This window comes from Pogoniulus pusillus, chromosome 11, assembly GCF_015220805.1.
Source record: "Pogoniulus pusillus isolate bPogPus1 chromosome 11, bPogPus1.pri, whole genome shotgun sequence".
Lineage (NCBI taxonomy): Eukaryota > Metazoa > Chordata > Aves > Piciformes > Lybiidae > Pogoniulus > Pogoniulus pusillus.
Window position 1 is genome coordinate 34,176,872 of NC_087274.1, and position 12,393 is coordinate 34,189,264.

At 53.9% G+C, this 12,393-nt stretch overlaps 1 protein-coding gene across 1 annotated transcript in view; it reads left to right on the top strand.

Annotated features, from left to right (window-relative positions):
• Positions 1-12,393, top strand: part of REEP1 (receptor accessory protein 1) — a 75,172-nt gene that overhangs the window by 18,861 nt on the left and 43,918 nt on the right. The window lies entirely within an intron of this gene.

Below are 12,393 nucleotides of genomic sequence, written 5' to 3' on the forward strand. Positions count from 1 at the left end.
ATTCCTCAAGCAGAAAGGAAAGCTCTCCTCATTCAGGGAGTGTGTTCCTTAGCTGCTCTGCAGCTCTGTGACTGGAAGGGTCTGCTGTGTTCTCTTCCATATGTAAGCACAGCTTTCATTTAGTACAAGTGTTAGCTGGCAGCTTGAGGAAGCATCGCTTCCCTCTGTGCCGGGTGTCAGAGAGCCTCTGGCTGCAGCAGCCTGCCCCGTTTGGGTCTCCTCAGTGTCAGCAGGGGAGAATGTGAAGTGAGTCTGCTGGAAGGGGACTGGACCACGGTGGGGCCCCAGCAGATGAGCAGACATTGTTTGTTCAAGCCGGATAAGAGATGGCACTGGGGAGATCATTTTGCTGGAGGCAGATGTTGTGTGGAGGCACACGGGTGAGAGGCAGTGGGCACAGGCTGCAGCAAGGGAAATTCTGATTAGATACAAAGAAAATTCTTCAAAGAGAGTAAGCAAACACTGGAGCAGGAGTTCAAAGAGGGAGATACCCAAAATGTGACCAGATAGGGCCTGGAGCAACCTGATGTGAACTTGAAGGTGGTCTTGCTTTGTATTAAGGGCTTGCAGAGATCTCTCCCTACCTAAATTCCTCTGTGGTTCTAGTCTGAAGGACCCTTTCTGTTTCTTACCTTACTCCTGGCATTCCTTCACTTCAGCAGTTTGCAGTGCACTCAGTGATACCTGCCCCATGGCTCCTGTTCTTTCTCTTCTTGGGTGGGAGAGTGTGGAGAAGAAAAGTGTTTACAGTGGTTTGCTTCAGCGCTGATGTGCTTTGCTAATGCCCAAGCTGCGGTTTGCTGATGTGGGAAAAATGGGCTGCTGCTCATGTGCCGGCGGAGTCTGGTGCCTCCAGAGCCTGCCCTGGAGGTTCTCCTGCTGATTCTCCTTGGTGGCACAGCAGCCAAAGGGGTGGCTCTTCCTTAGGAGAGCTTCAGGAGATGCAGTCCCCTGCTCCTTGGGGACTGGCATGTGAAGGAGCAAGGTGTGAAAGAAGGGTGAGCAGGGTGCCCCTTGGTGTGCTTTCCATTCCGTGTGTGTATCCTGCTCTGCCCATGCATCCCAGCACAGGTCTCATCCCTCTGGAGGTGCTAAGGGCTCTGTGAGGTGTTCTGGAGAGCCTGCCCAGTCACGCATTCTTGTGCAGTCCTGGGACAGCCCTAGCAGGTGCTGGGCCAAGGTATTACTTAGGCTCCCCTGCCTGCTGCTTTTTGTCGCCTACCCTGTCCCATTTTTTCTTCTAATTTATTTCAGATAGAGATGAATAATGTTGCTGATAGCTGAGGCTGTGCTCAGAGGTGTAGCCAGCAGACTGATGATCTGTTAGTGAGCCATGGCTGGGGCACAGAGCTGCTTTCCTTCTGGTTTCCTCTCCTTTATGTTCAGGTTACGCTGGAGGCCAGTCTGTATCAGCTCAGCTCCAGCTGCAGATCTCTTCCTTCTTGTTTATCTCACTTGTACCATGCATTTCCTTCAGATGCTGTTATTAACCATTTTAAATGGAGGGATTAAAAAGGATGAACCAAGTGAGAAGAGACCCTGGAGGAAGGAATTCTATTAAAGGATTTCTAGTATGAATTTAAATTGCATATGAGTAAAGAACCTAGAAGTCTGCTTTTTCCAAGCTGCATCAGAGTGTCTCATTTTCTTTTTCCTGTGTTAAAAACAAGAAAAAGCAGGTCCTAGTAAAAGAGGTCCCCAGCCCCTCCCCACGCTGCTGCTGCAGTGCTCAGAGCAGTCTGTGTCGGTGGGACCTGCAGAGCATTGTGGATCGTGTGGCCCATGCAGCTCCCTGTGGTGTCTCAGCTGTTTTATGTGGCAGGTGCTGCTCTGTACCCCTGCTAACGGAGCAGTAGGGTGGTCTGGATGTCCAGGAATGCCCTGGAGAGTCATCCTGCCTTAGCTTTCCTACACTCTTGCTTTAAACCTGGCTACTCTGCCTGTCTCTGAGATGAGCCTCTGCATGGTCTCACCTGGGTCTCGCTGTCCTGGGCATTTAAAATGAACGAGCAGTACTCAGCAGCCCTTGGAGGTGCAGTCACCTCAGGTGCTCAGGTCACTGACGTTTACAGTGCACTTTGGAATCCTTCTTTGCCATGTCTTGCCAGATGTTTTAAAGGTGGCTATGGTGGGGCTTGGGGTTTGTGTTTCAACTTCATCAGGAGTTAGACAGCAGCCCTGGAGCACAGCTTCTGACTGAGCTGTCCCCCCTGTGTGCTCAGTGTGACTGGTCCTGCCAAATGCTTGGACTTCAGGTTTTTGGGGTTAGTGGTCTGGAGTCCTCAGGTGTCCTCCAGTCGCTGTTGGAAGGAGTTAAGCAGTGTATTAGGAATTTATGAGCATCTTGATAGAGCTGTGCTAGGATCTTCTCCTCAGGCTGTCCTGCACCCAGCTGGCCATGACTGTGCCCGATGCCCTGCTGCTGTATCAAACTGCTCTCCACAGCTAATGAGAGAACTAATTCAGATTTCCGTCCACCTCCAAGAGCTCGTGGAGATCTCTGGGATCTGGTGCTCCTTGGAGCAGCCTTGGCACTGCTCCGTTGGTTTCATTGCATTGAACCATTGGTAACCCATGGGGAGTCAACCTTTTTTGTGGCTTTAGCTGAAGGTAAGGGCCAAAGAGGTCTTTTGGTTTGATTTTTAAATTACATCAGTGAGCTAAAGGATTCCTGCACTCAGTTAAGCACTTCCAGGAATATTCTGTCCCTGGGAAGCTAGAGCAGAGTTACTCCAGGGAGGTCCCATTGCAGTTGCTTTGGATGCATTTAATCTAGTTTTTCTGTTCCCATTTTCTCTCCCATGAGTACAGCACAGGAAGTCTAAAGCTGCCTTTCAAGTAAGCAATTGACAAACAGGAGCTGTTGTGTTCCTCAGCACCTCCTCACTCCCTGCTAACACTGAGGGTTTGCTGGTGAAGTTCCTCCATGGCCTGGGCTGACTTCCCAGCTACACAGAATTGAAGATGATTCTCTAAATCAGGATTTCTGCAAGTGTTTGCATTTCTACAAGCTGATTCACAGGGCATCATTCAAAATAACTCCGAAATAGGGCTTGCAGCATGGAATCACAGAAGGGCTTCGGTTGGAAAAGCCCTTTGAGATCCAGCCCAACCAGCTCTACCTCTGCCGAGGCTGGTGCTCAGCCATGGCCCTCAGCACCACAACTCTGCCTCTCTTCAGAATGTTTGGTGACATGCAGTCCCTATTCTTGACCTTCTTCAGCCTAGCAGTGAGTTTGGTTTCTGTTGCTTTTAGTGCCCCGAGCCCACAGTAAATCTGTAGGCTGGCTCCCAGTGCAGCTTTTGGACCATCTGTCTTCTCTGGAATGTAATGTCAGTGCTTTAAAATAACCACTTCCACAGGCAGCCCCCTCTGCAGAGGCTGCAGCGGCAGCCCCTCCTCATCTAAACCACACCAGTGAGCTTCCAAAGTGCTGATTCCTTGCCTAGGAACAAAAGGAGGCCCATGGTCAGTCCTGAACAGGGAAGCCATCAGGGGCACACATGCCAGGCCCTGCCTTTTTGGAGCAGCAAAGCTGAGGGGAGATCTGGTCAGGTCATGTAGCAGAGAATGTTTTCTTCTCTAAAAGGCACAGGTTTTATTCCCCTCAGTGTCACACCTTGAGTGACTTCTCCTCCAAGAGGGCCTGTGCAAAGGATGAGCTGTGCCAGCGTGGGCAAAAGGCTCAGTGCAGCAGGCTGCTTTCTGCTGCTGAGCCAAGCACAGGGAGGACAGGAGGAGCAGCAGGGCAGATGCCTGCCAGGAGGCCCACGAAACACTATCTCCTGCAGGCAGCTTCTGGGAGCCAGGCACAGCCTTCCTATCAAGCACAGTCTGGCCCCTGCCCACAGCCCGCTCCAGCTCCTCAGCCTCTCCATGCCCGTGGGCCCCCAGAGCATTGCTGTGGGGCAGCGCAGTCGCCCCTGCTCAGCAGCAGAACAGCTCTGCTGCCCAGGCAGCTGACTGCAGGCAGGGTGAAGATGACCAGAGAAGTGTTGTAAGGCAGCTACCTGCAATGAATTTGCTTCCTAATATAGCTACAGGGCTGTGGGGTGTTGGTCCAGCAGCTGCACAGGCTACTTCTGCTCTGGGGGACTGTGGGAAGAGCTCCCGAGCCTGAGATTGTGCACAAAGTGATGGGAAAAAGCCTGGAAGGGGAGTCCTGGGGGCTGAAGTACCTGCTTGGCTTTTCAGGGTGGTGCTCAGGGGTCTTCAGTGTGCTGCCAGCTGTAGCAGCAGTCAGGTTTTAGCAGTCAGCATTGTCTTAACTGTTCCAGTATGTTCTGAGGTCTCTCCATCAGCGGTCTTGTTACTTCAGCATTTCTGCCTACAGCAGGGACTGGGGAAAAGTCAGTCAGAGTGACCTTCTTTAGACATGTCTGGGCAGAAGACCTCAACCTGTGTAAGGTCTGTAACAGCTCCAGGCTGCCCGAGGCCAGCCACCCTGCTAGCCATGTCTGTCTACCTGTTTGTGCCTGGCTACCTTCCAGCTCCCATGTGAGGAGTGACCTGGCTGAGTTAAAAAAAAAAGGTGGTGGCAACAGGAGAGGAGTATGTGCTGCTTTGGGAGGATCAAGGCTGCTTAAATTAGAAGCTGGAAGGCCAGCCCTTGCCCTGCTATTTCTACGGCAGGACCATCAGGCGTCTCCTTGCCCTGCAGTCGCACAGGAGGGGTGATTAGGTTTCACTGCTCTTCCCCTGCACTACCCAGGGGGAACCAAAAGGTTTGCTTCTCTAGTAGGCTTGCTGAGCGGTCAGAAGTGGATGCGGAAGGAAAGCAGAAGACCCTTGTGCTGGCCACTGAGTTCCATTGGGCCTGCCCCCTGTGCTGCTGGTGCTGGGGGGCACATGGTCCTTCACAGCTGCTGGTGAGGATGAGGTCTGTGCAGCCCGTAGGAGCTAAGCAGGTCACCCCCCGAGGAGGTGGGGAGGAAAGTTCCCTACAGCAGAGGGCCGAGCTGGGTGAAGCTCAGGTGCAGCTTTGCACCTCCCTGCTGCCTGTGACTGCTAGGATGATGTGGGTACAGGACAGGGGTGGCCTTGGCAGCACCGAGCCAGCCCTGCCAGCCCCTCAGCAGGGAGCCTGATCTGCCTCAGGCCAGGGCCCAGCACTTCCCCTGGGGCATGTTTCTGCACAGGGGCACCCTGCACCTTTGCTGTTCTCAGAGCCTGCTGGCGTGCCATGGGTCAGTACCCACTCCTCCTGGGGCCCAGGGTGGGGGTGGATCAGCTGTCACCCTGAGCATGGACAGGAAAGTTCCAGACTGCCCTGGAGCCACTGTGCAGGGCTTCTCTGCTGCACAATGACCACAGAGAATCTGCAGGAGCCATCTCCCTGGCAAATACCAGCTTGAAATCTGCTCTGCAGCTGATGCTGCCTACACCCCAGACCCTTCTTGGATGTCAGGCATTTGGCCTGCCCAAGGGCTGGCAGCAACCTGTTCCTTGACCTTCTGCACCACTTGGTTTCAGCTCCACAGCTGTTGGATTGAAACTAGGAGCCTTTGGTCCAGAGCAGTGCTGGGTTTTCAGTCCGTGGCACTATGTGAACATTAATTAGGACTGGTAATAAGGAATACAAACCTATTGGCACCCCTCCTGGGGGATCGGCGAGGAGTGCTGGCATGCTGACAGCTGAGCTGCTGCTCTGTGTGAGAGAAGCCCACATTAGCCAGGGAAGGGGTTGAGGAAATGGGGCAGGTTTGAGTGATTCCTGGGGTGAGTAATTTGCCATCCTGGCTGCTGTGTGATGTGGAGGCATTAGTTAGTTGTGGGCAGAAGGGCTGCTCTGTTTGTGCTGTAGCAGTACAGGGTTCTAATGTCTGGGCAGCACAAACATGGCTGGGGTGTGGGAACTGGAAGGGCAAAGCCTGCGTGGCTTGGGATGTGGCTGGCAGCATCCTGGTGTATTTAGCACACAGGTTAGCAACCTGTGTGATTAAAAATACTCAAGAGAATGGATATGCAGGCAGTGCTGGAGGTAACCTGAGTCCTGGCCAGCAGGCCTGAGGAGCACTTCCCATTTGTTTTTAGTGGCTGCTATATGAGAGTGAGGGTGAGAGTTAATTTTACAGGTGAATGGCTGCAGGACAGGCCTCTCGTGAGGAAAACAGCATCAGCAGATCATCAGGACTCAAGGTCTCACGGCTGTAGTACCAGCTCTGGTACTCATTCCCAGTATACAACCTGGGTGCCTTCATGAGTGTTGTCACATCTGGGTTAGCTTGGGCTCTGTGATGCTCAAACCACCGTGTCAGCAGGTCTAGAGAAGGAGCTGTGGATGAGTCCTCCCTGGAAGTGTTAAAGGCCAGGTTTGATGCAACCTGATCTAGTGGGAGGTGTCCCTGTCCGTGGCAGGGGCATGGAACTAGATGATCTTTAAGATCCCTTCCAACCCAACCCAACCCAACCCAACCCATTCTGTGCTATACCAGGCAGGGCTGGCTGTGGCTGTGCTGCTCAGACAGGAGGCAGTTTGGTAATGCTTCAGCAGCTCCCCTGGAATGTGACAGAGGCTGCTGAGGAGAAGCCAACAGTTCAGATGTTTTCATATTCCAAGACAACCAGGAAAGCCCCCAGCACGGGAAGCTTGATCCTTTCCTGCCTCGTTTAGTGGTAAGCTTGAATAATACATGCCACAAACAGACCTTAAGCCCTGTGTAATGTAGATGAACGCAGTTCCTCAGCTCCCCAGATAGCGGCTGGTGGCAGTGAGGCTTCCTCTCGTATGCCTTTGTTCTCTTGGTTCAGCTGCACATCCCTTACCCTGCTTAAGGACTGGCTGGAATCATAGAATGGTTTAGGTTGGAAGGGACCTCAAGGATCATCCACTTCCAACTCCTCCCTGCCATTGGCAGGGACACCTCCCACTAGAACAGGCTGCCCAAGGCCTCATCCAGCCTGGCCTTGAACAGCTCCAGGGAGGGAGCATCCACAGCCTCCCTGGGCAACCTGTGCCAGTGTCTAAGAACCCTTTCCTAACATCCAGTTTGAATCTCCCCTCTGCCAGTTTAAACCCATTCCCCTTTGTCCTGTCACCATATCCTTGGTTATTAGTCCTTGCTGCCAGGGAATCACCACAGTGTTTACAGTTGCTCATCCAGATGCTTCCCACCACACTTCAGCACACTTCTGTCACCCTTCTCCTTTCCCCTCCTGCCTGCCACAAGTCTCTTTTGACAGAGAGAGACCAGAAGCAGATGGAATGGTCCAGACTGGGGATTGCTGCTGCTGCTCTGCCTAATAGGATTGAAAGATTGTCAGCATTAATCCATATCCCGTTCTTCATGCAGAGTAACCTTTCACTTCGCTGTTTGCCTCCTGCTGCACAACTGGGTGACTCCTCAGTGTCTGCTTTGCAGCTCTTCAGACCCCCTCTCAGCGCTGCACACCTCCAGCACGGAGCGGCAGAGAAACTGGCAGCCTGTGGGGGTTGTTTGCTTAGTGCTGCAAGTGAGCTTTTCCTCTTCCCCGAGGGATGCCACTGCCTCTCCCTAGATCCTGGAGGTGTTTGCTTCAGCAGGAACACACCTCTGTACCTTTAAATGTGACCGTGCTGCCTCGGGCACTGCGAGTCTCTGCTTTGCTGCTCGGGATCTCTGCTGCACAGAGGGCTGAAGAGCCAAGGTTTTCCAGGGTGCACAGCACGTTCGAGGCAGCTTGGAGAGATGGAAATGGGTGGGGAGTGGGCTGACTGTAGCCTGATTTCCTAAGGAAATGAGACTTGAGCAGTCTGATTTTCCACTGCTGCTAACTTTTGGATCTGCAAAGTGATTGTGCCCAAAATAGATGTCAGAGAGGTCTCACTTATGAAGTCCCTTCGTTATTCATCAGAAGTAGCTGCAGGGTAGGAGACTGTCTCACAGCAGTGTCTGCCAGGAGGCAGAAGCTGCAGTGTTGACTCCATTTGGCTGGTTAGCAGGCAGCAGGCACTGCAGGAAGGAATCCTAGCCTGCGTGGTTCCCAGGTCAGCTGCCAGTGCTGGGAGGGAGCTGAGAGGCTGTGCTGTGAATCTGGGGATTTGTCAGGAATGCTGAGGGTTCTGTGGTGGTTCAGAGAATAAGAGGCAGAACTGGAGCACTGCAGAGGAAGATCAGAGAGAACACAGGAATACAGAATGGTAGTGATTAGAAGGGACCTGCAGAGCTCATCCAGTCCAACCTCCTGCCACAGCAGGGGCACCCAGGGCAGGGCACACAGGAACACATCCAGGTAGGTTTGGGAAGTCTGCAGAGCAGGAGACTCCACAACTTCTCTGGGCAACCTGCTCCAGGCTCCAGCACCCCCACACTGACAAAGTTTCCCCTCCTGTTCCCTGGCACCTCCTCTGCTCCAGCTTGCCCCCAGTGCCCCTTGGGCTGCCCTTGGCCACCCCTGGGCAGAGCCTGGCTGCGTCCTCCTGACACTGCCCTGCACATCTTCAGCACAGCACTGAGGGCAGCCCTCAGGCTGCTCTGCTGCCAGCTCCCAGCCCCAGCTGCCTCAGCCTGGCCCCACAGGAGATGTTCACTGCCTGCAGCAGCTTTGGCTCTGGGCTGGGCTCTCTGCAGCACTTCCCTGAGGTCCTTCTTGAACAAAAGTGGGGAATAACATGGTTGGAATTCGTGTGGCTTGAGCTGTTACCTCTCAGACTGTAGGTTGCCAGGAGAGCTGACAGGGAATACCTTGCTTTGGAGCTGCGGCACAAGGAGCTCCAGAGTGTGGGAGGAGACATTCAAGGAGTATCAGGGTAAGAAGCTGGTGGCATGCTAGTCATTAGAGAGAAGGGACTGGGGTGGGATGTGCTGAAGGATCAGAGCAACAGTATTTAGGAACAACATTTTTCAGGCACTGAGAGGCAAATACTACTTCAGTTTTGCAGACAAGGGTGTTCTGCATACTTGGGCAAAGGGACAGAGAATCAGCCTTAGCTTTGTGTGTGGTGTGCAAGAGTGATAGAGCAGCGGGCTGAGCAACAGGGTGGCAGAGGGATGGCAGAAGGCTGGGCAGAGGGGTGGCAGTGGGCTGGGCAGAGAGATGCCCAGAAGGATAACTTTAGTTCCAGAGGAATCTTGGATGAAGAGGAGTAGAGAAGTGTTGTCTTCAGCAGGGGTGGGAGCTGGGGAGACGGTGGGGGCCTGGTATGGGTGTGTGGGCTCAGCCAGTTGTATCCGAGCCCCATCCAAGCCCGGTGAGGGCTGGGGCACGCCCAGGTGTTACTGCCTGCAGTGCCCTGAGCATGCTGTAGAGAAGTGCCCGAATGTCTTTTGTCTTCCATCCGCAGGGTGCACTCAGGGCACACAGTAAGCACAGCAGTGCCGAGGCTGGGATCCAGCACTCCTTAGGGAGCTGTGGTCAGGCAAGCCCCAGCAGCACCACAGCTCCATATATGCACACAGCACAGTGCTGGGAGACTCCATCCCCAATTTAGGAGAGCTCTTTGCCTTCCTGACCGTCTGCTGCTCTGCGTATGCAAAGCCATTGCAGCTTCCTTCCCTCACAGCAGCTTTTGTCATGTGCTGATTGTCCACAATTCTTTCCTTGCGGTGCTGGAAAGTGCTGCTTCAGGAGTCAGTTCCTCCCTGTGAGCAGCCCAAACCGAGGAAACGGAGATCAGTCACTGCCTGGAGACCTGCAGGAAACAGAGGCGTGAGACAGCGAGCAGCCAGGCTCACAGGGACAAAGTTTCTCCTCCTGTTCCCTGGCACCTCCTCTGCTCCAGCTTGCCCCCAGTGCCCCTTGGGCTGCCCTTGGCCACCCCTGGGCAGAGCCTGGCTGTGTCCTGCCCACACTGCCCTGCACATCTTCAGCACAGCACTGAGGGCAGCCTCAGGCTGCTCTGCTGCCAGCTCCCAGCCCCAGCTCCTCAGCCTGGCCCCACAGGAGATGTTCACTGCCTGCAGCAGCTTTGGCTCCGGGCTGGGCTCTCTGCAGCACTTCCCTGAGGTCCTTCTTGAGCTGAGGGTCCCAGAACTGGGCACAAGATTCCAGATGTGGCCTCAGCAGGGCAGAGCAAAGGGGCAAGAGAATCTCTGTCGACCTGCTCACCTCTGCCTTTCTAATGCACTCCAGGTTGCCCTTGGCCTTCTTGGCCACAAGAGCTCATTGCTCTTGTGAAGCTACTGCAAGGGATAAAAGTGCTCAGTTTCCCAGACTTTCTGAGCATTTGTACCTGACCTTTGCATCCTCGCAGCCCCTGCAGGGGAAGCAAGTTCAGAGCTGACTGTTTCCAGCAAAGCTTTTTGAGGCCACTGTAAAATGTTGACTCTCCTTGCTCAGTAGCTGCTTTCCTGAAGTCTGCCTGGTGCTGCAGGTTTTGCTCAGCTCTGCTGCAGTGAAGGCAATGGATAGCAGGCAGATTATCTTGGGCCAGTGCTTTGGCAATGGAGCTGTGTGCTGGCTCACCCCATCCTTTCACAAGTGCCTTCTCGAGCCGCAGCTGCGCCGTGGGCACTGTGCCCCAGAGAGGTCACTTCTCCCATCTTAGGCAGGTAGTGCACTCAGCTGCAGTCCTGAGCCCTGCAGCACACAGTCACTGCTGACAGGGTGGAGAATGCCACTGCAGGTCCTTGTGGCTCCACAACTGGAGACTGAAACACTGAGCACTTCCATTGCCAAGAGCAGCAGAAACAGCTGCATGAATTTGGGGCAGAAGCTGCAATACAGGAGGGGTGGTTGCAAGCCACCATTCATAAAATGGTTTAGGTTGGAAGGGACCTCAAGAATCATCCAGTTCCAACTCCTTACCATTGGCAGGGACACTTCCCACTAGAACAGGTCACTCAAGGCCTCATCCAACCTGGCCTTGAACAGCTTCAGGGAGAGGGCATCCACAATCTCCCTGGGCAACCTGTGCCAGTGTCTCACCACCCTCGCAGTAAAGAACCCTTTCCTAACATCCAGTTTCAGTCTCCCCTCTGCCAGTTCAAACCAATTCCTCCTCATCCCTTCGTTACCAGACCTTGTCAATAGTACCTCCCCAGCCTTCCTGTAGGTCTCCTTCAGGTCCTGGAAGGCCACTATAAGGTCTCCTCCAAGCCTTCTCTTCTCCAGGCTGCAGAGCCCCAACTCTTGTAGCCTGTCCTCACAGCAGAGCTGCTGCAGCCCTCTCAGCATCTTGGTGGCCTCCTCTGGACTGGCTCCAAGAGTTCCATGTCCTGCTTGTGCTGGGGGCTCCAGAACTGCACCCAGGACTCCAGGTGGGGTCTGAGGAGAGCAGAGCAAAGGGGCAGAATCCCCTCCCTTGCCCTGCTGCCCACACTGCTCTTGCTGCAGCCCAGCACGGGGTTGTGTCTGGGCTGCACTCACCCTGCAGGCTTTTGCTGAGCTTTTCATCACCCCAGGCCCCCAGGTCCTGTTCCTTAGGGCTGCACTCAGCCATTCCCCACGTTGAATGTCATGAAGTTGGCCTGGGCACTCCTCTGCAGCCTGTCTAGGTCCCTCTGGATGGATCCTGCCCTCTGGTAAGTCAACTGTGCCACACAGCTTGGTGCCATCTGCACACTTGCTGAAGGTGCACTGATTGCTCTGTCCATACCACTGACAAAGATGTTAAGCAGCTCTGGTGCCAGCACTGACCCCTGAGGGAGCCACTTGGCATTCACTGTGCCCTTGATCACCACTCTCTGCCTGCTGCCACCCAGCCAATTCCTTACCCAGCAGTGCTCCACCCATTTATCAGATTCCCCTGCAATCTGTTAAATTCAGGCTTTGCAGCATCCGGCTGCACTGGATGAAGCTGCCTGAAACATGGGCAGGCCAAGTGGGTTTGCCAAGCCTCTGGGTATGTGCAGGAGAATGAAGTGACTGAGCAGCTGGGCAGAGATGCAGAGAGCAGTTGGGGTGGAGCACTCTCAGTGGCCTTTTCTCACTAGTGCTTTTTTAAACTCCTGGATCCTTATTTCTTTCTTGCATCAGATCCTGAAGCTAGCAGTGTCTCTTCCAGGCTTGAAGAGGAAAGGAAGCTGTGAGAAAGAGCAGCAGAGCTGGCATTTTTAGGCATGATCCTGATAGTCTATCTGGGTGGGAAAATTCCTTCTTGGTGAGCTGAAGCAGACTTTGCTGGCATGCAGGGCTCTTCCCTTGACAGGTTCAATGCAGGGTGAGGTCTCACCACTCAAACCCCTGTGCCCATGCAACTTGGGTGCTGCTTCTCTACCAGCTTTTCAGAGTGTTGAATGGAGGTGGAGGGGAATTCAGACAAATGATGCTGCCTTTGTCCTGCCTCTGAAAGCAGTGCTGCCACTCTCCTGGTGTCACACTAGAGCCCTTTGAAATCAAGTTTCCATTCCCTTTCCAAAGCGTGGTGACCTTTGGAGGTTTGGTTGGGTTTTGCCTGTAAGCCTCAAGGTTCAGCTGTGAAACCTTTGCTGAAGGCAAGCCAGCCCCAACCCCTGCTTTTCATTCCTGTCTGG